Source organism: Oryx dammah, unplaced genomic scaffold (assembly GCF_014754425.2).
Source record: "Oryx dammah isolate SB20612 unplaced genomic scaffold, SCBI_Odam_1.1 HiC_scaffold_9, whole genome shotgun sequence".
NCBI lineage: Eukaryota > Metazoa > Chordata > Mammalia > Artiodactyla > Bovidae > Oryx > Oryx dammah.
Window position 1 is genome coordinate 36,239,650 of NW_024070193.1, and position 22,347 is coordinate 36,261,996.

The 22,347-nt window shown below is 35.9% G+C and overlaps 1 protein-coding gene across 1 annotated transcript in view; it reads left to right on the plus strand.

Annotated features, from left to right (window-relative positions):
- The window catches only part of CNTN4 (contactin 4), a 1,027,325-nt gene that overhangs the window by 147,305 nt on the left and 857,673 nt on the right, over window positions 1–22,347 (plus strand). Inside the window, exon 2 of the mRNA XM_040245968.1 lies at window positions 3,707–3,747. The gene's annotated coding sequence lies outside the window, so the exon portion shown is untranslated. The remainder of the gene's footprint in view (window positions 1–3,706; window positions 3,748–22,347) is intronic.

The following is a 22,347-nucleotide window of genomic DNA, read 5'->3' on the forward strand; positions in this document are numbered from 1 at the left end:
TAGTACTTGACTTTGAATAATTCCTCGTTAGCATTATCTGTGCTGATTGAGGACAGGTGTGGATGGTGTGCAAAATGAAATATGTTGAGAATCTTCAGACCATTTTCTGGGTATTTGTTTGAGTGTTCTCTCTAATAAACCTCCTAACAAAGCAGCAGTATGATAGAATCATCCTGGATATGATTGTTATTTTCTCTTGCAGAGACTTGAAGCTCATCTAGCTCACCCTTCTAATTTTGCATATGAAGAAGCTCATTAGAGAAATGACTTTCAAGATATTTAATGGAAAAGTCCATCCAAACTCCTTGGTTTGAGGCCAGTGAGTTCTCCTTTCTCAAAAGTATTCATGCTCTTTTTTATGAGAAGTGAAAACACAGCAAAAGATGGAAGAAAAGCAAACAAGAGCAGTTCCTGGAAAATTGACCTGATCTAATAGCGTTGGCAGTATTTCCACCCATTGCTGTAATTCCATATTACTTCTTCCTCATTTAGGCATCTAGTAGGTTTTCCTTATTTTCAGATGAGAATTTGCCAGGTAACTTTAGATTCTGAAATGATAACCTACATTTTGGCAACAGAATTGATAATATTTATTAAGAGGTCTTTATTGTATCTAGCTGAGACTAACAAACTTTGTCAGCTTGTGGAGTTTCTCTACTTACCTCATTTATATACAGAACTACTTATAGAAGTGACTTTTTTCCAGATGCTGGACCAAGAAATCTTTGGCAGGAAATTCTGCTGATAATGTCTGATAGGAAAATTCATTAAATGTCTTCTTACAGAGCTAACAATACTGGGTAAAGCTCCTAGAGTAAGGAAGACAGACGGTTTTCTTTAGCTTGAGGCAAATGCATTGCTGATTGCCTTTGCCATAAAGGAATTATATTTTAATCTTCATCAGTTACTCTAAGTGAAGTTTGATCATTTTATCAGTGTGTGACCTTCACAAAGACCATACCGCTTTTGTCTTTTTTTTTCCTCTCTCCTATTTTCTTGCTTACTTAGCGTCCCTCTCTCCAAGCATTCCATTGCATTTCATTAGTACCTCCATCACAAGATTCAAGGTTATGCTAAGTGGAAACCAGATACTTGTCTTTCTTGTTGCTTGAAACTTTGATAAAGCTTGTTCACTTGCTTTGAGTAGTATAGCTCTGAATTTATTTTTCAATGGGAAAAGGCCGTAAGTATTTGGGACAGTTAAGTTTTCATTTATTTTGGTTAATCTGTGGCCTTCATAAGATCTCTTGTTTTAGCGCTCACTCACAATTAACAGAGCGACTTAGCAGCAGCAGCACAATTAACAAAAGAACAGAGTGGTGAAGAAGACCCAGAAGTCTATATATTTCAGAAACAAACGATTTCTTTTCCCCTGTCCTATTTCTCTTTTGAATAGAGCTTGAATTGAATGATTATTTTGAATTGCATGTGATTTAATGATATGCTAGCATTATCCATTTATATGTTTATCCAGGTGTGAAGAGATGTATATAGCAGGATAATATAAAAGCTATTTCAATTAAGCAGTTTATTAATATGAAAGCTAACTTTGATGTGATCCCAGAGAATCCCAGATACCTATTTAGGAAGGGACTATCTTAGGCTGTGTTTCAACATGCTATAGTAAACACTTTTTAAAAGTTTGTCAAAATTTTTATTTATTTATCTCTGACTGTACTGGGCCTTCATTGCTTTGCATGGACTGTCTCTCGTTGCAGTGAGCTCATTCTGGTGTGTGGGGACTTACTGTAGTGGCTTCTCTCGTTGCAGAGCACAGGCTCTAGAGGATTCAGACTCAGTAGCCGTGGGGCACGGGCTTAGCTACGCCGCAGCACGTGGAATCTTCTCAGACCATGGATTGAACTCGAGTTCTTATCCATTGTGTCACCAGGGAAATCCAAAGTTTGTAAAAATTTTGAAGAAATTAAACTCTCCCATATTGTTTTATTTTTCTAACTTAAAAAAGCCATAGCATTGTTTATTTGTATTTTTGTTGCAGGGAGGGGGACCCCTCCCAGGGCCCCAAACTGGGCTCTTGTCTAACAATCGGAAATGAATTGTCTGAGGAGACACATGTGCTGACAAAGCAAGAGATTTTATTGGGAAAGGGCGCCCGGGTGGAGAGCAGTAGGGTAAGGGAACCCAGGAGAACAGCTCTGCCACGTGGCTAGCAATCTCAGGTTTTATGGTGATGGAATTAGTTTCCGGGTTGTCTTAAGCCAGTCATTCTGACTCAGAGTCCTTTCTGGTGGTGCACACCTTGTTCAGCCAAAAAGAAGGATGCCAGAAAGAAGGATTCTGGGAGGTGGCCAGACATGTGGTGTCTCCTTTTGACCTTTCCTGAACTCTTCTGGTTGGTGGTGGCTTAATAGTTCTGTGTTTCTTACCAGGACCTCCTGTTGGAAAACAACTCGTGCAAATAGTTACTATGGTGCCTGGCCAGGGTGGGCAGTTACAGTCAGTGTGCTTCCCCTAACATATTGAATCTTTGTATAATAAATCTTCCCAGTGCAAATTGCAAAGTCCTTTCAACTGTCTCTATATGATAAGCTTGTGATGCATCAATGGTGACTGTGCTGACTAGAGAACTAGTTTTCAGTAAAATGTTCTCGCGTGATTTTAAATTGTAATGATTGAGAAGTCACAGGAGCATCTAGTATTCTACATGTTCTTGGGACAATTCAGTCATTAACTGTTGCATACAACCACTCAGCATTTGGGTTTTAAGTGACCACTCTGGAGGAGGCATTGCAGCCTGTGCTGGAATATAAACGTTGAGTGCTCTTCCTATTTCATCTACTTTAACTAAACTGCATACAGTCAGTAGATGTGTTGGGAAACCAATCTAAAAATCCGTGCTGTCAACACTAGAAGTAGGCCATTTCATGGAAAAAGAGGTTGGTACAGGGAGTCATGTACTTGTTTTCAGGCAAGTTGAGTTTGAGATTCCTTTAGAGTATCCAAATAAAGATTTCACATAGTCAGTTGGCTAAGTAGATCTAGAACTCAGAAAAGGAAGCCTGAAGATACAATTTAGAACTGAAAGAAATTTAAGTTTGTTTCAAGTCTAAACTATTATCAGTACCACCTGGAGTTTAAGTTTAGAAAGGTATAGTATATGATTTTTGAGGATGAAAAAAGTGAGGATTTGTAAGTCTTGGACAGCCTTCATACTATTTTAAATTGCACAGATTGTCCTATTTAAGTTAGGTTTGAATTTTTATACAATGTATTCTGATCAAAAAATTTGGCAGTGATTTTTAAAGAAAGGGATATGGAGATTGTTTTTATAATAACATATAAGAAATGAATATAGTTGCTCTTAACCATCTTATAGTTTATTCTTTAATTTCAAATGGGACACTTTTGACTTTATATGAAAATCAAATGCTTAATTTTACTTATTTAAACATATTGCATTATCAGTATCTTTGTTTTTTTCATATATTTAGATATAGATCATTCTTTTGGCCTTTTTTTTATGGATTCACTGTGACAGTATCCTTGCTCATCAGGATAACTTACTGTACAGTTTAAGGAGTATCTTGGTAAAATCAGGTTTTCTGTAATTGACTGAGAAAGTTTTTCTATCATAACATGCCACTGAGACCTTCTTCTAGCACCAGCGATACTCTGGAATGCAACTGATTTTTTTTTTTAAGTCTAGGTTTACACTTTATTCTAAAACCTATTTCTTTATTTGTAGGTGATATGCAGTTGAACTTGAGATGAATAACATATTTGGGGGTATGTACCATTTTATTTAAATATATGTTTGTAATATACAAATATATTTTTCTGTGGAGAAATTGTATAATAATTTTGATGTTGATCCTAACTAGGATTCCTTTTCCTTATGAGATATGGAATTAACTTATAATTTATGTAAATAGTATATACAGAAAGCAATAGCAATGTATTTGACATTGAACCATAAGATATTTATGGTTATTTTCAATGTAATAGTTGGTCCTCAAAATTAATTTGCAAATAGAATTTATTATTAAATCTCATTTATCAGTGCATTTAAAAACTGCACAGTTTTTTAAAGTAGGAAAGTTAACTACTTGAAATTCATTATCTGAATAACTGAATATAGTACGCAATGCATTTGTTTGTCTTCCTTCACATATTTATTCAGCTGTAAATCTTTGCTTTTTATGACATTTATTTATTTCCTAAGTTAGATTCTATTACCAAAATGTGCATTTTGGAACACACTTTTGCCCTACAAGCATTATTTTATGTTTTTTGTATTTAGTGATCAGATGTCTCTGTTCTTAATAGCAGATATCTTAAATCATCTGCTATCTTTATTTTTTTTCAACCTAACCATGTTTATATTGAACAAAGTTCTCTGTCTTTTTTCCTTCTCGTTTAGTGCATACATCGAATGCTAGAGAATTACCAGTTTGTTTATTTTAGCAATTTTACTTTGGTAGTTCCATGATAATAACATGATTTGTATTTGGTTACCCGACTGCAGATAATCCTGTGGCATTAGGAAGTTTAATTTATGGGAAAGATCTTAGACTTAAAAAGGATTACTGACCATTTAGGAGTGATTAATTAATCAGTGAAAAATTGAGTCTTAACTGTACTAATGCCTGTCTAAGCTCCACAGAGATACATGCACGGGCACACGTACCACCCAGTTTCATAGCTAAAATGACCAAATCACAACAAAGAGGATGCTATCCTAACTTGTCAGGTCATCACAAAGCCAGGGGTTCTTGAATCAAGCATTTGGAGACTGTTCTTACTCTCAAAGGCTATGGGGTTTTGAGCATCTCACTTTACCTCAAAGTTTGCTTTCCTCATTTGTATGGTTAGTGGGTCAAATCAAGATTTCTTAGGTTCTTTCTTTCTTGAAATACCTTCATTTCTTACTTCAAAAAGTTAAACTTTAGAAGTGAATATCTTCATGTTGGTAAAACTGCTATGAATTAAGAGGTGACAGAGTAGGTAAATTTGTTTAATGGGAAAAGAGTGCAAAAAGGTTCAACTGGTTGTCGAGTCAGCAATATCCTTGTGTACTTACTGAATTCTGGAGTTTAAGTGGATCTAGAAAGGCAGGCTTCCCTCTGTGCTCTTTTTGTTCTGCCCAACTTGGAGACACAGGAGTGACTCATTTTGAAAAATCTCTAATTTTGAAAGAATCCCTTATAACCTTGTTAGCTCAAGGTTATCTTTTATCTGATTTCTCTCTTCCTGCATAGGTTGCAGGTTGAAGAGCATTAAAATGTTTTCCTAGTGACTTCCTTTGCTAGATTTGAATAATTCACTTGATTTTTTCAATCTATTTAGATGAAAAAAGTGTTATCTAGAGATGCCAATTTTAGTTCCTTTTGTTTGAATTAGAGAAATAAATGCATTGTATATTTAGTCCAAATAGTAAACTAGCATACCCTTATCTGGTCATTTAAAATAATTATAAATAATGTTCAGGCACTTTTACTATTGTGAGGTAAGATATTTGCTTGAGATTTGTTTTTCTTTTTTCCTTTCCTTTATTTCTTTTTTTTTCTTTTACTTTTATGTATAAGGTGAATGAATAAGGAAAAAGATCCATTTGAGTATTGGGTTTATTCTGTGTTGACTGCTGCTTTTTGCTCCCATTAATATATTATTTTAAGCTTATATCAAACATTTCAACAGCAGATAGAAAATGATTGCAGTTTCATACCGGAGGAGATTTTTTATGAGTCAGGCCAAAGGATCTGCTAGATCTCTTAGACTGTTTTCCTAAGTTTAAGATTCTAAAATTCTATATTTTTAGGTTAAATATAAAAATGACCAATTTGTAGGTGAAAATGGTAAGATGATGTCAATTTTATATGGATTCAGTCTACATATTAGTTATTCATTGTTGAGGAAAAAAATAACTCATCTGTGAATATGGTAATAACAAGCAGCAAAGCTTATTAAAACACTAACTTCATTTAGGAAAACTTAGCATTGTGAGTGCTAGATATTAAAAACTATATTTTAAACATTTGTAAATCAGATGGTAATAAAACTTTCATTGCATGTCTTTCTTTTTGCAGAAATGTTTTTTCTGTGTTTTATGAGACAAATCACAGGCATTACAGTTTGAAATCAATTTCATTGTTTTCTTTGCAATTGCTACATAGCTGTTGAATATTTGCAGTAAATTTTAATGACTAATGAAGTGCCTGCTTGATTATATGCCATTAGTAAAGATATCTTTTTATGGCAAAGGGCGGTTTTCAGCATGGCCTTGACAAAGGCAATATATAAATGTGTTATTTCCCTTCAAAGGAATGCAAATCGTAGAAGCAAATTATAAGGGAAATATTTTAAAATATGCAATTAAAATGATGGATATTCTTTGTGTGCTACTTATTAGAATTATATGAACATATGAATGGAGTAGCTAGATATACTTATTTTCAGAGACCAACATAATAATAATTAATTAACAAAGTTGTAAATATCCTAAGTATTCTAGTGAATTCCAGTTTTATTATCTACATTTTATTGCTAACTGTATTATTGGATGGATAGCTGTAATGCTGACATTGAGAATCTTGCATAGTTAACTTTTCAGTTTTTATAACCATGATTTCATGTTCTTGATGCTCTTGCTATTTGTCACTTGCTGTTTTACCCAGTATTTGATCCTGGCTCTCTGCCTTTTATATACTTTCCTTTGGCAAGGATACCCCTTTTTTCCCAGTGCCTTACCTGTCAAAGTTCTTCTTGTCTTTTTATGTCTCGCTGAACTTCTGCCTCTTCTAGGAGGCCATCCAGATGCCTTCTAGTCAGAACTTGCTGCTCAAGATCATTGCCGTCAACTTGTCCTTTTACTAGTGCTCATCTAAATCTCGCTGCCTTCTGACCAACACATTCTGTTTGTCTTTCCCCAATTTGACTGTCTACCTCTCTTCTCTTTTTTCCCTGCTTTGGTACAATTCATGTGTTTCTTTGTATCTCAGTTGTGTTTAATAAAATTGTTTTGTGAAATTTAAAACTGTCTACTCGACAAGATAGTAGAATTTCAGACTTGATTTTTCCCCACGTGGTATGTTTGGAGTGGGTGGGCCAATTATATTTGTTTCCTGCTTTTAAAATGATCTTACTTATCCTCTTGTTTCCTGCTTTATTGGATAAATCACCTCACAATATCATTTCTTTAATGCAAACACAGTTAAGTAAAAAATACTAGGGAAAAAAAGAATGCATCTGCGTCCATGGTCTTAGGTATTAGGCAAGAGACCATGAAAAAATGTATATTGGTTCTGGAAAGAACACAGTTATTTAAAAAATTAAATGAGTAATAATTATTTTATCAGAGATAACAGGGAAATCTTCATTAGAAATCACAAGACTATAGATGGTTTCTTTGACCATTCTTGCTCTGTTTCTTAATACGTAATATTAAAAATAGGAGAATTGCCAACTACAATGGTCACTGCATTTCATAGGTTTATTATATGTATTTATGTACTTCATCTTATTGGATCCTCATGTCACACCATGACATGGGTGGGGCAGAAATTATGTATTGATTCAGATACAGCAAATGTTGTTATGAAAACTCAATATTTGTTCAAAGCTGATTCTAAAATCTTATTATTTTTTATTAACTAGTAGTCTGATATTTAATGTCTGTGCTATCGTTGCATAATTCAAAAACAAAGTGAAATTGATAGTCCAAAATGCAATGGCATATTTTACAGCTGTATGCTTTTACCTCTATTTTTTTTTATAACAGATATAGTAGCAATTCTGATCAGAATTCATGGGCCAGTGTCCCAAGTTTAACTATTTCACAGTTGTCTCTTCCTCTGGACAAAGGGATTAGAAAAGATGTAGGCAAAACTGTAAAAAGAACCATCGAAGTATGGATGTGAAGATGAGGAGCTCTCTATCAAGGAAGGTGACTGATGTCCATAAGGTTAAAGTAACCTCAGGTACCCAGACAAGTGGAAGAATAGGAGACTGGGAAAGATCTATAAAGCTGAGTCCCCTAAGTTCTGGCATCTAAGGTCCTACTCTTTGTCTACCTCCTTGAAATGTATCCTTGGGTATTTGGGAGCTACAGAAACCCTTTTGTAATTGACCCTTTTGTTTAGGCTAGTTTGAACTGAGTCTTTGTTACTCAATTTAGAATCCTAACTAATACAGATGAAATTATTGATACAAGTGAACTCTTCTTTCTGTTCCACTTTCCATTTGTCTTTTCTTTCTTCTTTCATTTCTTTCTGCTTGTCCTTTTATCCATTCCCCTGATTTCTTCCTCTCATCCACTTGTTCATTCATCCATCTATGCATCCATCTAATACTTTTCAACTCTTTAACATGCATTAAGTGTTACCCTAATTCCTAAGGACAAAACGGTAAGCAACATCCAGTCTTCATTCTCCTCAGTTTCCTCTTTCTACATTTAAGCTGACGGTGTTCTGAAAAGGGAGGCAGAACTCAGGCCAAACATAGGGCAAGAGATCATGAAAAGTATATCCTTAAAGGATGTGCCTAATATTTTAGGTTGGTGAAAAGATTAAATATATAAAGGGTTAATTGCAATGGGGTCACGGAAAAGAGAAGCTTGTGTGCTTAGTCGCTCGGTCGCGTCCAACTCTTGCGACCCCATAGACTGTAGCCTTCCAGGCTCCTCTGTCCATCGGATTCTCCAGGCAAGCATACTGGAGTGGGTTGCCATTTCTTTCTCCAGGGGATCTTCCCAACCGAGGAATTGAACCCAGATCTCCTGCATTGAAGGCAGATTCTTTACCGACTGAGTTACGAGGGAAGCTTAGAGGAAGGTTTTGAATCACGGCAGTTTTTTACCAAGTTCCAGGCAGATGACAAATTCAGAATACATACCCATGTATCACTTAAATTTGCAGAGGTAAGAAAATTGTAATTTGAATAGTGGATTGCATCTTCTTTTACTCTTTTGTCAATATTAGATATGAGTAGAGAAGGATTTGGATGTTACCCTTTCTTTCTCAGTAAGCATTAATTATACAGCACAGAATCACTTACTGCCTTGTGCAGGTCGTCTTAATCTCTCAAGGGACCAGCCCCTAAGCATGTGCAGAAATTCAGTCCAAATCTACTCACGTGAATATCCCCAAGTATGGTAGTAATTTAGAGACAAAAGAAGGAAAATTTGATCCCTCTGATCTGTTAATATTTGCTATTGGAAAATTCTCAGTGAACTTAGTTTGACAAGCAAGTCATGATCTAGTTTGCCTAATCACTTCAATCTTCTGAACATCTATATTTTTCCCATGTCTCAGCAAATGTAGTTTCTCTCTTTGGATGTGTTATACACCTCAGTCTACTGTCCTGTTATGCTTGGTAAACTCATTCTTTGAAGGCTTTCCTCTTTGAAGCCATCTCTGACTAGCCAAGGCAGATATGTCCTTATTTTGTAAGTGGGTGCATCTTTCTCATGTCAGCAACCTCTGTTTTGAGTTATTGTTATTATATTTTCCTCTCCCAAATGAGACAAGGGCTCTGTTAGAGCAGAGACCTATTGTATTCATCTTTATATGACCGATTTCCAGACCCATGAATGGGGTGCATTGAGGGCTTAATGTTTGATGAGTAAATAAACAAAATACTTTGGAGGAGACAAAATGGAATGGAGGAGACACAGTGTATAGTTCAATATGGACAAGTAAAAGGCAACGCCAGATGTATGGCAAAACCAATACAGTATTGTAAAGTAAAATAAAGTAAAATTTAAAAAAAAAGAAAAAAAATAAGGTCAAAATAAAGATTCCAAAATTTGTAGATATATTATTCTTAAAACTTAGAATTTCCATGTGAAAAGTATATTGTTAAAATTCTTATTTTATGAAGTAATCATGTTACAGATGTCCCTTATCTATGTTCAAAAAGACTGTGCAATCAAAAAGACTAATATATGCTGGTTGCCTACAGGAAAATATTTGAAACAAAACTGAAAGCCTTGTAATTTTTTGACATTTTATGTTCAATGTGAAAAGGTATGGGAGTCCAATACAGCACTATAATTAAAAAGTATTCTGACATCATTTAAGTCCAGGTGTATTATATGCATTTTTATCTACCATAGTACGTGGGCTTCCCGGGTGACTCTAGCGGTAACGTGAGACACGGGTTTGGTCCTTGGGTCGGGAAGATCCCCTGGAGTAGGAAATGGCACCCCACTCCAGTATTCTTGCCTGGGAAATCCTGTGACAGAGGAACCTGGTGGGCTGCCATCTGTGAGTTCACAAAGATTTGGATGCAAGTTTAGTTCATTTTGCACTTACCATAATGTACACAACATATATATCCATATTAAACTGAGAAGTTCTAGAGCTGAAAATAGATTACTGCTTCAAAGACAAGTATTCACATATTTTCAGGATAGAACCCACTCCCCTATCTTTGATAACCGGTATTTCATAGAACCGATTTTGGGAGCCGCTCATCTAACAGAAGGTAGACCGATAAAGAAGATGGAGAAGAAATGAGGCAGAAGTCCTTAATTTATTTGTGGTTTTAAACTGCCATTTTGAGAATCTGAATACTAGGGGGAAAGATATTGTTGAAATACTCAACACAACTTAACAGCTACTTCCTAAGTAGCCTTTTGCACCAGGTACTTTCTGGCCTGTGAAGATGAATAAGATAGGCAAGTTGGGCGTGTCACAGTTGATAGATTCTCAGTTGATGGTTCTCATATTTTCAAAAAAATTTAAGAACAGTGCACACTGACTCTGAACACGATTCTCCTGCCATAATTAATTTCTTAAAAGCTCATGTTGCATTGAAACTCAAAAGTACAGACTTTGAAGCAGGGAAACGAAAATCTTTATGAACACTGAGTTCTAGGAATTTACCCTGTACATGTGTTTTTAAATGCCTACTGTTTTAATCTGAAACAATAAAAAATGAGTGCACATATTCTTTTTTTCTTCAGAGAAATGACTGTGTGGGGAAGAATTCTAAATTTGACTTAATATTTCATTTTATTAATTGAGTCTCATTGGTCCTATGTCATGAAAAATGGTGTACCTTTCAGCTAGCTTTAACGAGGTATCCTGTCATTAATCACAGACCATCTAGGTATGCTGAAATTCTCATATTTTTTTAGGAATCAATACATATCCTGCAGTAGTAAATAGAGTTGCCTTTTGAGAATTATCCTTTTTTCTCCCTACTCCTTCTTTCAACTCCATCAGCAACAGGCAGGCAAATGTGTGTGTGTGTGTGTGTGTGTGTGTGTGTGTGATTTCTTTCACCTCTCACATTCTCATACTATTCCATTCTCTAGATAAACATTTTCCTGTATGCTAATTTTTCAGAATGTCATTGATCTTAATTATCTTCCTCAGGTACAGATATGATTCTTAACCTCATGCTCTCTATTAAGATGCTGTTTACCAACAGTGTTGATCTACCTTTCCTTTTCTCCTAAATTTCAACCTGTACTCCTTGCTTATCTTGGACATGTTCCTCTTGCAACCATCTTCCCTCCCCACGATTCTGATATTCTGTGTCTGAGCTACAGTAATGTGCACATAATCATGCAATCATTTACTTGTTCATTCCACAAATTGTCATCAAGGCAGTGTGCTAGCTGTTGTGGAAATTATAATGAAAAAAATTCCTAATGCCTCTTATTCTGAAAGGAAACTTTTAATGGGGAGATTTTTTTGCTATTATTTTTTTTTAAATTTCTTTTGCATAATAGAATGGCTGTTTTTGACATTTGCTGTAAGTAGCTTTCATAGTTACTGCCTTTGATTCTTGCCCTTAGCTATGATGGAAATGATGGAAGGCATGTTTTTCACTGAAGATATTTGTTCAGAAGTGCAGCATAATTGGGATGTGTAGAAATTGTTAATTTACCATGTATCTTTGTAATAGTGTAATAAGGGAAGACTATTTTAATAGGTAAAAAGATAAATTGCTATTATAATTGCCCATAAATATTTTTCATCAACAGGAAAAACAGGATGATAGATGCAAACAAATGACTCTCCGATCAGGTAGAATACAAGATGAGTTCTTAAGAGATGCAGCTGAAGTCTGATAGGAAATTCAGAGAAGGCAAAAAACTACTCTCTGGGGTTCCAGGGAGAGTTTTATGGAAGGGGTTGCTGCTGAAATTTGGTCAGTGTCTCTGTTTGGGATATGAATATATAGAGATGTTGGTGATGGTCCCTGCATGCTGAGTAAGTAGTACAAATAAATACATAGAACTATGAAAAGCTCTGGGACATGGATGTGAGCAGTGAGAGCAGGAGTTCAGTTAAATCCAAGTGTTGAATGAGGAAAGAAATGTCTGTCGTGTGTGCAGCACAAATTCATTGTGTTGTAATATGTATTAGGCAAATGCCTCTTGCTCCGGAAGGTACATTTGTATGGATGGTTTCTTTTTTAAAGTAATTTTTATTGGAGTATAGTTGTTTTACAATGTTGTTAGTTTCTGCTGGGCAGCAAAATGAATCAGTTACATGTATACATATATCCCCACTTTTTTGGATTTCCTTCCCTTTTAATTCACCACAGAGCACTGAGTTAAGTTCCTTGTGCTGTGCAGTAGCTTCTCATTGGTTATCTATTTTAATGATAAACATAGTAGTGCAGCATGGATGGCTTTCTCCCTGGCCATCAGACTCAGTCATCTCTGTTGATAAATTCTTGCTTAGGTAGTGACTTCAATAATCCTTGAGTAACATAGCCCTCACCAGTCCTGATAGAATGTCAAATGTTCAAAAGAAAAACCCAAGTACCTATTAAATCATCAAATGCCTTTGCATGTTTATGAAATCAGATGAAAGCCAATTTCTACATTAAAGCAAATCTGCTTCTCTGTACTTGGTTGGGGTTGTAAGGAGAGATTACTGAGCTTTCCTAAGAAGGTTAAGCTGTCATCTCGTTAAATGTGGACTTAAAATAATGCTGCCACAGCAGCTGCCTCTTGTGATTGATGACGATGATGGATGATGATAGTTTTGAAATCAGTTTTGCAGGGCAAATTGCAGTTTTTTCTTCCTCTTTGGCTGATGTTGAAGTCTGGATTGGGGATTTCTTGTCATATTAGGTATCTTTTTGATTAAATGGAATATTGCTAAGAACTGTATTCTTTTTGATAAAATGGCTCTAAAACTGAGCTATGGCGTGAAATATAATGAGTTATTCTGTATGTATTAGTTGAGTGAAAACAGTTATTCTGGGCTTTGCAGTATCTTCCATGGTGGGTCATGTTTGGGGGAACAAATAGCAACCCAAGTGTAGACAGAGAAATGGCAGAAAGTGTGGTACTTTTAAGATATGATAGTAGCATGCCTGCCTTATTAGGTCTTCAGAGAATGTTGACACACATGAGTGTTCAATATTTTCCTCATATCCGTTGAAGATTCAAACACTGCTCCCCTCTTCTTGGATTGCTCTTCTCCCCAGATATCTGCATGTTTGGGTCCCTTACTTCTTTGAATTTCTGCTCAAATATTTTCCCATCAGAGAGACTTTCCTGGATCATCATCTCTAGAAAACTCTCTATACCTCCTCTGTTTCTTCACTGCTGCATAGCACTTTTCAGCACCTGAAATGGTATGCTTGTTTGTTTATGGTCTTTGTCCAAGCACGTAAGCTGCATCAGAGCAGAGACTGAACAGTTTGGTGCTATAAACTGAATGGCTGCACGGTTTTGAGGCCTGTAATAGGCACAGCATTAATAATTGCAAAATGATTAGCTGGATGCATTTTTATCTTTGGTACAGAGGGGGCTAAATAAGGTTCTAAAGACAGTTTAGAAAAATAGTTAATATTTAGCTCCATAGCCAAACTCAGGAATTTTGGTTTATTAACCCAAGTTACTTTAGTTTGTATATACTTAAGTAAAGAACCCTGAAAGGGAAGTGGAATATTTCCTTACTTGCACCTAGAACATTTCCATACCTCATCATATTCTTAACAAAAGGAATCAATTTTTTTTATACAAAATCACTGGTAACCACTATTCTATACCGTTCCATTGTGCAAGCCCAAGAAGACACTGGTTCAAAAAAGCCATTTTCAAAAAGGAAAAGAAAACAAAACATAACCCCCTCCCCAAATATTTTTTAAAGGCCAATAACATTTATATCTATTGGGTAAACATGATCAATCAAAGCTTTACAAGCTTATGTGGGCTGCTTCCTTAACAAATGTGTTTTTTGCCTTGGTCATTCATCATACCTGGAAGTTTAGATGATAAGCTTGAGCACTCTCTTAGGTTAACATTAAAATAGCCAGTTGGTGGATTTGTTGACGGAAAACCTTGTTAAAGTGGCAGGACAACATGTATTCTCCTGACACCACCACATAGCATATCATAGCCCATTGATATTTGTCTTGGCTGAATGTGGTGAAATCCAGCTTTGAGAAGAGGATTTGTTGTAATGGAGAAACAAGGTTATGTATGGAACAAGCGAAGAGGCAGATGGTGAAAGTGTTCCCTTGAGCCCTCCTAATGCGTGGGGAATTTTCTAATGGGACTGAAAATATTAGTTGCTGAAAACAGAATCATCTGCTGTTTTAAATAAAATACCTTAAAAATTTGCAGAGGGCCTTCAATAGCCAAGATACAGGTAGCTGCTGTCACAGCACTATTTGGAGGCATCGATGAACAGTGTTGTGCAGGAGGTAAAGAAGTATTACGAAAAATGAAAAGTTGAATGATGAAAGCTTGTGGTCTTACAACCAGAGAGGACTGCACAGATAGGGACTAGTGCAGAGTGGTCCAGATCATGACTAGTATCTCATGACTGCAAATGCCATTGTTTCTCAGATCAGTTAGTGCTACTGAAAGAGGGCAAGTAGATGGCAGGAGAAGACAGACCCATGTATTTATTATTATTATTATTATTTGTGTGTGTGTATGGTTGAATTGGTAGGGCTGGGGCAAAGGATCTAGCTTATAGGATCAAGTTAAGACATTGGTTGAGGTTTATAAGAAGAGTAAGTGTGGAGAGCAGCATAGATTGGGCAAGGAATTGAATGGAGAGGGAAGAGGTACACATGAAGAAGTACACAAATGAGATCCAATGAGTCGGAGGGAAATCAGAAAAACAGAATCTTTGACCTCGAAAGTCAGAGAGTGGGAAAAACTGTCCCATCATAGTATGACTTTGGATTCCACTCACAGTTCTCTTGTCATAGATGTTTTCTTTTGAAAAAAAAAAAAAAAACAAAAACAAAAAAACAAAAAAAACAAAACCTAAAATCCTACTTTTACCCCTATAATGAGTGTTGTTATTGGACCCCATTTTTAGATATTTTCCTCTTTTAAGATTCCTGTAGAGGGATTTTTGTATCATTTTCTCTGTCTACGTTAGCTGGGATGTATGCCAAAGACGGAATTTAAAATAAGCCATATTTTAGTATCTCCTAATCCCTTTCCAGGGGTATGTACACCTCCCCAAAATGTTTACAGTGTGGGTTTTGAATCTCATAGAGGTAAGGTGGCTTCTGTGACAAAATGAGATATCTGGTCATTGGCCCTTGTAATTTAGCTTTCTTATATATAAAACTACATTAATTTCTAGGTGGATAATTTAGAATATAAGCTTTTAATTTCATGGGAGAAACTTAGATTTGAAAGGACTTGAGAGCATGTACTACTCTTTCATTCATACACCAGGAATAAGGATAATGAATCTTTGTTTTCCTTTAAATAGCATGGCTAATTTATAGCAAAATGGGATTTAAACCCAGGTTTTGGTACCGTCAACTCAGTGCCCTTTGTCACAAGGAGAGAAGAATGCAGGGTTCAAGAGCATAGGCTCTGAAGTTAAATAGAATGAGTTAAAGTTTCAGCTGTCACCTCTGTTATCTGTGTAACCTTGATGAAAATATTTACCCTGTAAACTTGCACTTCATCTGTAACATAGGGTTGATGATAATGTTTGACTTATGAATTTGATTTGAATGGGACAATAAACATAAGATTTAGCACAATGCCTGCAGAGTCTTCAAAAATATTCAATACATGACAGTCCATCTGTATCAGACTTTTATTGCTGTATAACAAATGACCATGGATTAAATTTTTTAAATAATCAATATTTATTATCTCATAAGTTCCATGGGCCAGAAGTCCAGCATGGTTTAGCTGAGCTATTTGCTCAGGGTTTCATAATGCTGAAATGGAAGTATCAGCTGACCAGGTCCTCATCTGGAGACTGAATTATCAAAATAACTGTTTCCAAACTCCTTCAGATTGGTGGCAGCATCTGTTCTGTTGCAGCTGTGAAACTGAGATCTGGGTTCCTTGTCTGAGTTGCTTTCTGTCCGTCAGGACTGTTGTCAGACTCAGAGGCTGCCCTCCAGTCCTTGCCACATGATGCTCTTCATAAATACCTTACAACACAACAGCTTCCTTCTTCATATTAAAGGGGGCAGTCTCTGTTACTTCACGTCTCTCCCTTCAGGGAGGGAGCCTGTCACTTTGTTTCTATCTCAGTAGGTCAAGATTCTAAGAGAATCTCCCTTTGGAATAACTCAAAGCCCAGTGATGTGGAACTGTAATCCAGTCACGTTAGTCCTATAAGGTGATGTAAGTGACAGGAGTGAAGTCTGTCCTACTCATGACTTGATTCATAGGGAAGAGATTACAGAGGTTATATACACCGAAGGGCAGGAATCTTGGGGACCATCACAGATTTCTATTCTTCAGAGAACTATTATAATTAATTTTCACTAATTATTCTTTTTTTTTTACATTAAGTTTTATTTATTTTTTTTTTAATTTTACTTTATTTTACTGTACAATACTGTATTGGTTTTCTTTTCATCATTATATACTTCTGAGGTCATGATGCTTGAGAGCTCTGTAATTAAAGGTTCCAGTGAGAAATAAAAGTAACAATGGTTTTGGAACTTTTGCCTGAGAAATGATTTGCACTATAGCTCTCTTTTTTCATTTCAACTCAGTTTTGGATTGCATAACCATATGTCCCCAAAGCTATTATAATCTTATTACCTTACAAAGTCCAAAAGACACAAGTAGACAATGATTGTGGAAACCCAGAACATAATACTTAGTTGTCAATATAATCCCTAATTATTTAAAATAGAAACTTTCATTGATTTTGTTCTTGTTCTAATTAATAGAAGAAAATAAATTGTATTAAAAGAATAATTAGTAATGACACCTGTAACTATTACTTCTAAATCTGAGGAGAAATTCTGCTTACAATGCTAATGTTGCCTTGTCACCTATTTATAGAGTGTCATTATCTCAATATCTTTAGAATTCCAAATAGGGGTGTCTTATTACTTGCCATAGAAAAGAAGCTACTGAAAAACAAATCCTCCTGACCAATTATTAAAATGTATTTTCTGTTCTAGAAGCTCTGTCGTTAATTTCCTGGTACACCTTGAATGTGCCACAAGCAATTTGTAATGGCATCAATTAACGTTTGGGAAGTTGAGCCTAGCCATCTAGGATATTAAATATTTGCTCCAGGAATGCTAATAAAATATGGTAACTTTCTGTTCCTGAAGTATTTTTTAATGGAAACAGCAAAGTTAAGGGGTACCAAATAAATGAAGGAGTATCTCTTTAGATCATCTTGCTCAATTCTGATTTTTGTGTTCCCATTTGATTCTGATCATTCTCACTTACATTTAGAGGTCCAGGTCCCTGGATAGAGGGCTCTCAGGGTTCCATCACTAATGGTCTTAGAATATATGTCCTTGCCCAAAAAAGTCATTTAAGGGGACTTTGGTAATAAATGGAAAGAATGAATTTTCTTTTCCTTCTGCTTCCTCGAAGGGCCACTGCCATTTCTGTATTAGGGGATTTTTGAATAGCCAGGAAATGAATTATTTAATTTAGCACTAGTTATAAAATACTATGTAATCTCTTCTCTTAAAGTGACATGTTAGCAAAAACTACTGTAATATTTTAAAGAAATAGAGTTAGTACTACTAATTTTTCTTGATTTGTAATATTGATAAATTATAGAAGCAGGTTTTATATTTTTTGTACGTTATATACCATGGATTCCATTGAAAACTAAAGTAGGTATAGATTCTTTGAAGTAATGCCCTAGAGCATAGATATTAAAAAGGAGACTATTTGTCCACTATAACTAGTTGTCTAGTTGATATATTTTTAAAATTCAGTCTTTTATATAGTAAAAACCATTAGGAAAGTGAGCATATCAAACTATTTCATTGATTTGATTTGATTTGGGCCCAGCTTAATTCAAATAATCTCAATATAGATGGCATTGTAACCTCTAATGATTTCTACACAAATTATACATTCATATTTATAGGAAGGGGAATACTGCTAGGCATATAGTAGGTACGTGATGTTTTTGAACTGTGGTGTTGGACTGCAAGGAGATCCAACCAGTCCGTTCTGAAGGAGATCAGCCCTGGGATTTCTTTGGAAGGAATGATGCTAAAGCTGAAACTCCAGTACTTTGGCCACCTCATGCGAAGAGTTGACTCACTGGAAAAGACTTTGATGCTGGGAGGGATTGGGGGGAGGAGGAGAAGGGGATAACAGAGGATGAGATGGCTGGATGGCATCACTGACTCGATGGACATGAGTTTGTGTGAACTCCGGGAGTTGGTGATGGACAGTGAGGCCTGGCGTGCTGCAATTCATGGGGTCGCAAAGAGTCGGAAACAACTGAGCAACTGAACTGAACTGAACTGAACTGAACTGAGATACATACTGATCTAATGAATGGATTATACTTATTACAGACAACAGTTGCTAATGAAATTATTGAATTTATTTTTTCCTTCAATGTGGTTGAATGGTAAAGATACTCTGATGAGGTTTTCGATTATAACAATACAGCAAATCATGTTGAAAATAAAATGGTCTTATTTCCAAATGAATCTTTAGCAAAACATTTAAGTGTTTAAGTTACATTTATTACATTTTTGTATATCTCTTTTGGGACCTTATTATTGCTGTATTATTAATTTATAGCAGTTTGGTATTCTGTAAACATGCTTCTATGCATTCACAGTATGTATGTGTCAATAATGATAAAAACTACAGTCTACTTTTCCCTTACTTTTTAAATATTTCCATTGATTATGTTCCATACATATGAACAAGAAAAAGGAAAAAAAAATGTCAAGGTGTTAATTGGAAGTGAAAAAATATTGCTATGTAACAGTGATCAAATTATAGAACATCACTTTGATTTTACTTTGTAGCTTTTATAAAATATGTTCTCTTTGTCTGCGTTAAAATGTAAATTTAACATGAGTGATTAAAGGCATATCTACTAGGAAACAACTGACATACTTGAGTAAGGGGATAAAAATGCTGAACCCCTTTAGGTACATATTGCTTGATAATTTGATGATTCAGGAGTCTTTCAAAGCATTTCTGCTTATTCCTAAAGTCATCAATATTGTTGATGTCTAAAGACTTCAGAAAGAAAAAAGATTATCTTAATTATTTATTGCTTCTTTCCTTGCCAGGGTATTTGGTTTCCTTATGTAGATTTTAAGCTGTTATGTTAGTTAATTTAATTTTTAATTTTGTGTTTTAGAGGCTGTTATATTCACAAAAACATAGCAGATAATATATTCAAAGCACAAAGAGAAAAACATATTTAGTAATTACTTTTAGTAAATAAACGGCTGTTAAAAATTATGTAAGATTCGGTGAGCATTCTTAGAGTCTAAAATTACTAGTTTGGTTTTCTTTTAATTAAAGTTGATCAAGGTGACTAGATTCTAAATCTCCTGTGTACTTTGTGCTATGTAATTATTCTAAGTATATTGAAGAATTTGGTTCCTTTGTCAATGTTTTTTTTAATTAATTTATTTTTTAATTGAAGGATAATTGCTTTACAGAATTTTGTTGTTTTCTCTCAAACCTCAGCTTGAATCAGCCATAGGTATACATCTATCCCCTCCCTTTAGACCCCTCCTCCCATCTCCCGCCCCAACCCACCCCTCTAGATTGATACAGAGCCCCTGTTTGATTTTCCTGAGACATTCAGCAAATTCCCATTGGCTATCTATTTTACATATGGTAATGTAAGTTTTCATGTTACTCTCTCCATACATCTCACCCTCTCCTCCCCCTCCCCGTGTCCATAAGTCTATTCTCTATGTCTGTTTCTCTGTCAGTGTTTTTTAAAAGTGTTTAAACTACTTCCATTTCTGCTGCATTATTTTTTTCTGCCTGTAAGATGAGGGAGCCTGGCGGGCTGCCCTCTATGGGGTCACAGAGTCGGACACGACTGAAGTGACAGCAGCAGCAAGATTGAACTAGTAACTTTATTTCAGATAGAAGTAGGCTTATTTCCTTTAAAAATTTATTTCTGAGAGGGTTGATGTGTTGATGTTATGGTATTTATAAGAAATGAGATCAGAAATTGAAGTGATACAATATTTTAGTAATAAAGGAAAGCAATCAATATTCTGCCATATGATCTGTACCCCAATTCTAGAATTTTTTTTCTCTCTCCTTTGATAAATTCTCTACTAAAGAGCTCTGCTCATGAATTCTTATTTAATTGAATTATTTCCTTGAAACAGAATACAACTTGCTACTTATTAATCTCTTCCTCAGTGGAATCAGTATGACCATAATGTGCCAAGATTTCTTAATAATTTAACATTTCCCATTATATCTGCATAGCTGATAGACATCTTGTTACTTTCTGATATTCTGATTCAAGAAGTTTCATTGAGTATTGCAAAAATATCATTTCTTCTGTGTCAGGAAGCATTTGAAAAGTTATTTCCTAAAGTAAGAAGTAGCCCTAGATAGTTGTTAGATGAAATACTTTAGGATGAAATATTGCTTAAGAAAACAATGGGAGAGTTTTCCTTTTAAATCATCTGCTCGATGTACTTGATTTGCTTATGTTTGTGAACTCACCAACCGTACTATAATTGACTCTGAACTTCCTGGGTCACGAATCCTGTATTTAATAATTCAATTCAGTGTGTTTCTCACATCATTTCTGGAAACTGTAATCTTTGTCTTCACAGATATTTTGAATTAGCATCTCATGTCTTAGTCTTATTTCCTGGCCCTTAATATTTTTTAATTTTGGATTACTTTTTATTCTTATATTGATTTGCTCATTTCCCTCATTGAAATGTGGATTTTGATGGCAGAGACGTTGTCCATTTCATCCATAGTTGTTTCACAGATCCTCTGGGTCATGTTGGACATAGGAGGGTTTCTGAAAAATTATATATGTACAGGTATACCACATGATGCCATGATCTTCATTTTCTGAATGTTGAGCTTTAGGCCAACTTTTTCACTCTCCTCTTTCACTTTCATCAAGAGGCTTTTTAGTTCCTCTTCACTTTCTGCCATAAGGGTGGTGTCATCTGAATATCTGAGGTTATTGATATTTCTCCTGGCAATCTTGATTCCAGCTTGTGCTTCTTCCAGCGCAGCGTTTCTCATGATGTACTCTGCATATAGATTAAATAAGCAGGGTGACAATATACAGCCTTGATGTACTCATTTTCCCATTTGGAACCAGTCTGTTGTCCCATGTCCAGTTCTAACTGTTGCTTCCTGACCTGGTCCCATCACTTCATGGGAAATAGATGGGGAAACAGTGGAAACAGTGTCAGACTTTATTTTGGGGGGCTCCAAAATCACTGCAGATGGTGACTGCAGCCATGAAATTAAAAGACGCTTACTCCTTGGAAGGAAAGTTATGACCAACCTAGATAGCATGTTGAAAACCAGAGACATCACTTTGCCAACAAAGGTCTGTCTAGTCAAGGCTATGGTTTTTCCTGTGGTAATATATGGATGTGACAGTTGGACTGTGAAGACAGCTGAGCGCCGAAGAATTGATGCTTTTGAACTGTGGTGTTGGAGAAGACTCTTGAGAGTCCCTTGGACTGCAAGGAGATCCAACAGTCCATTCTGAAGATCAGCCCTGGGATTTCTTTGGAAGGAATGATGCTAAAGCTGAAACTCCAGTACTTTGGCCACCTCATGCGGAGAGTTGACTCATTGGAAAAGACCCTGATGCTGGGAGGGATTGGGGGCAGGAGGAGAAGGGGACGACAGAGGATGAGATGGCTGGATGGCATCACGGACTCGATGGACGTGAGTCTCAGTGAACTCCGGGAGTTGGTGATGGACAGGGAGGCCTGGTGTGCTGCGATTCATGGGGTTGCAAAGAGTCAGACTTGACTAAGCGACTGAACGGAACTGATACCACATGATACAGCTTCCTATGTGGCTCAGTGATAAAGAATCCACCTCCAGTGCAGGAGATGCAGGGACTGGAATTGATCCCTGGGCAGGGAAGATCTCCTGGAGGAGGAAATGCCAACCACTCCAGGAATCTTGCCTGGAGAATTCCATGGACAGAGGAGCTTAGC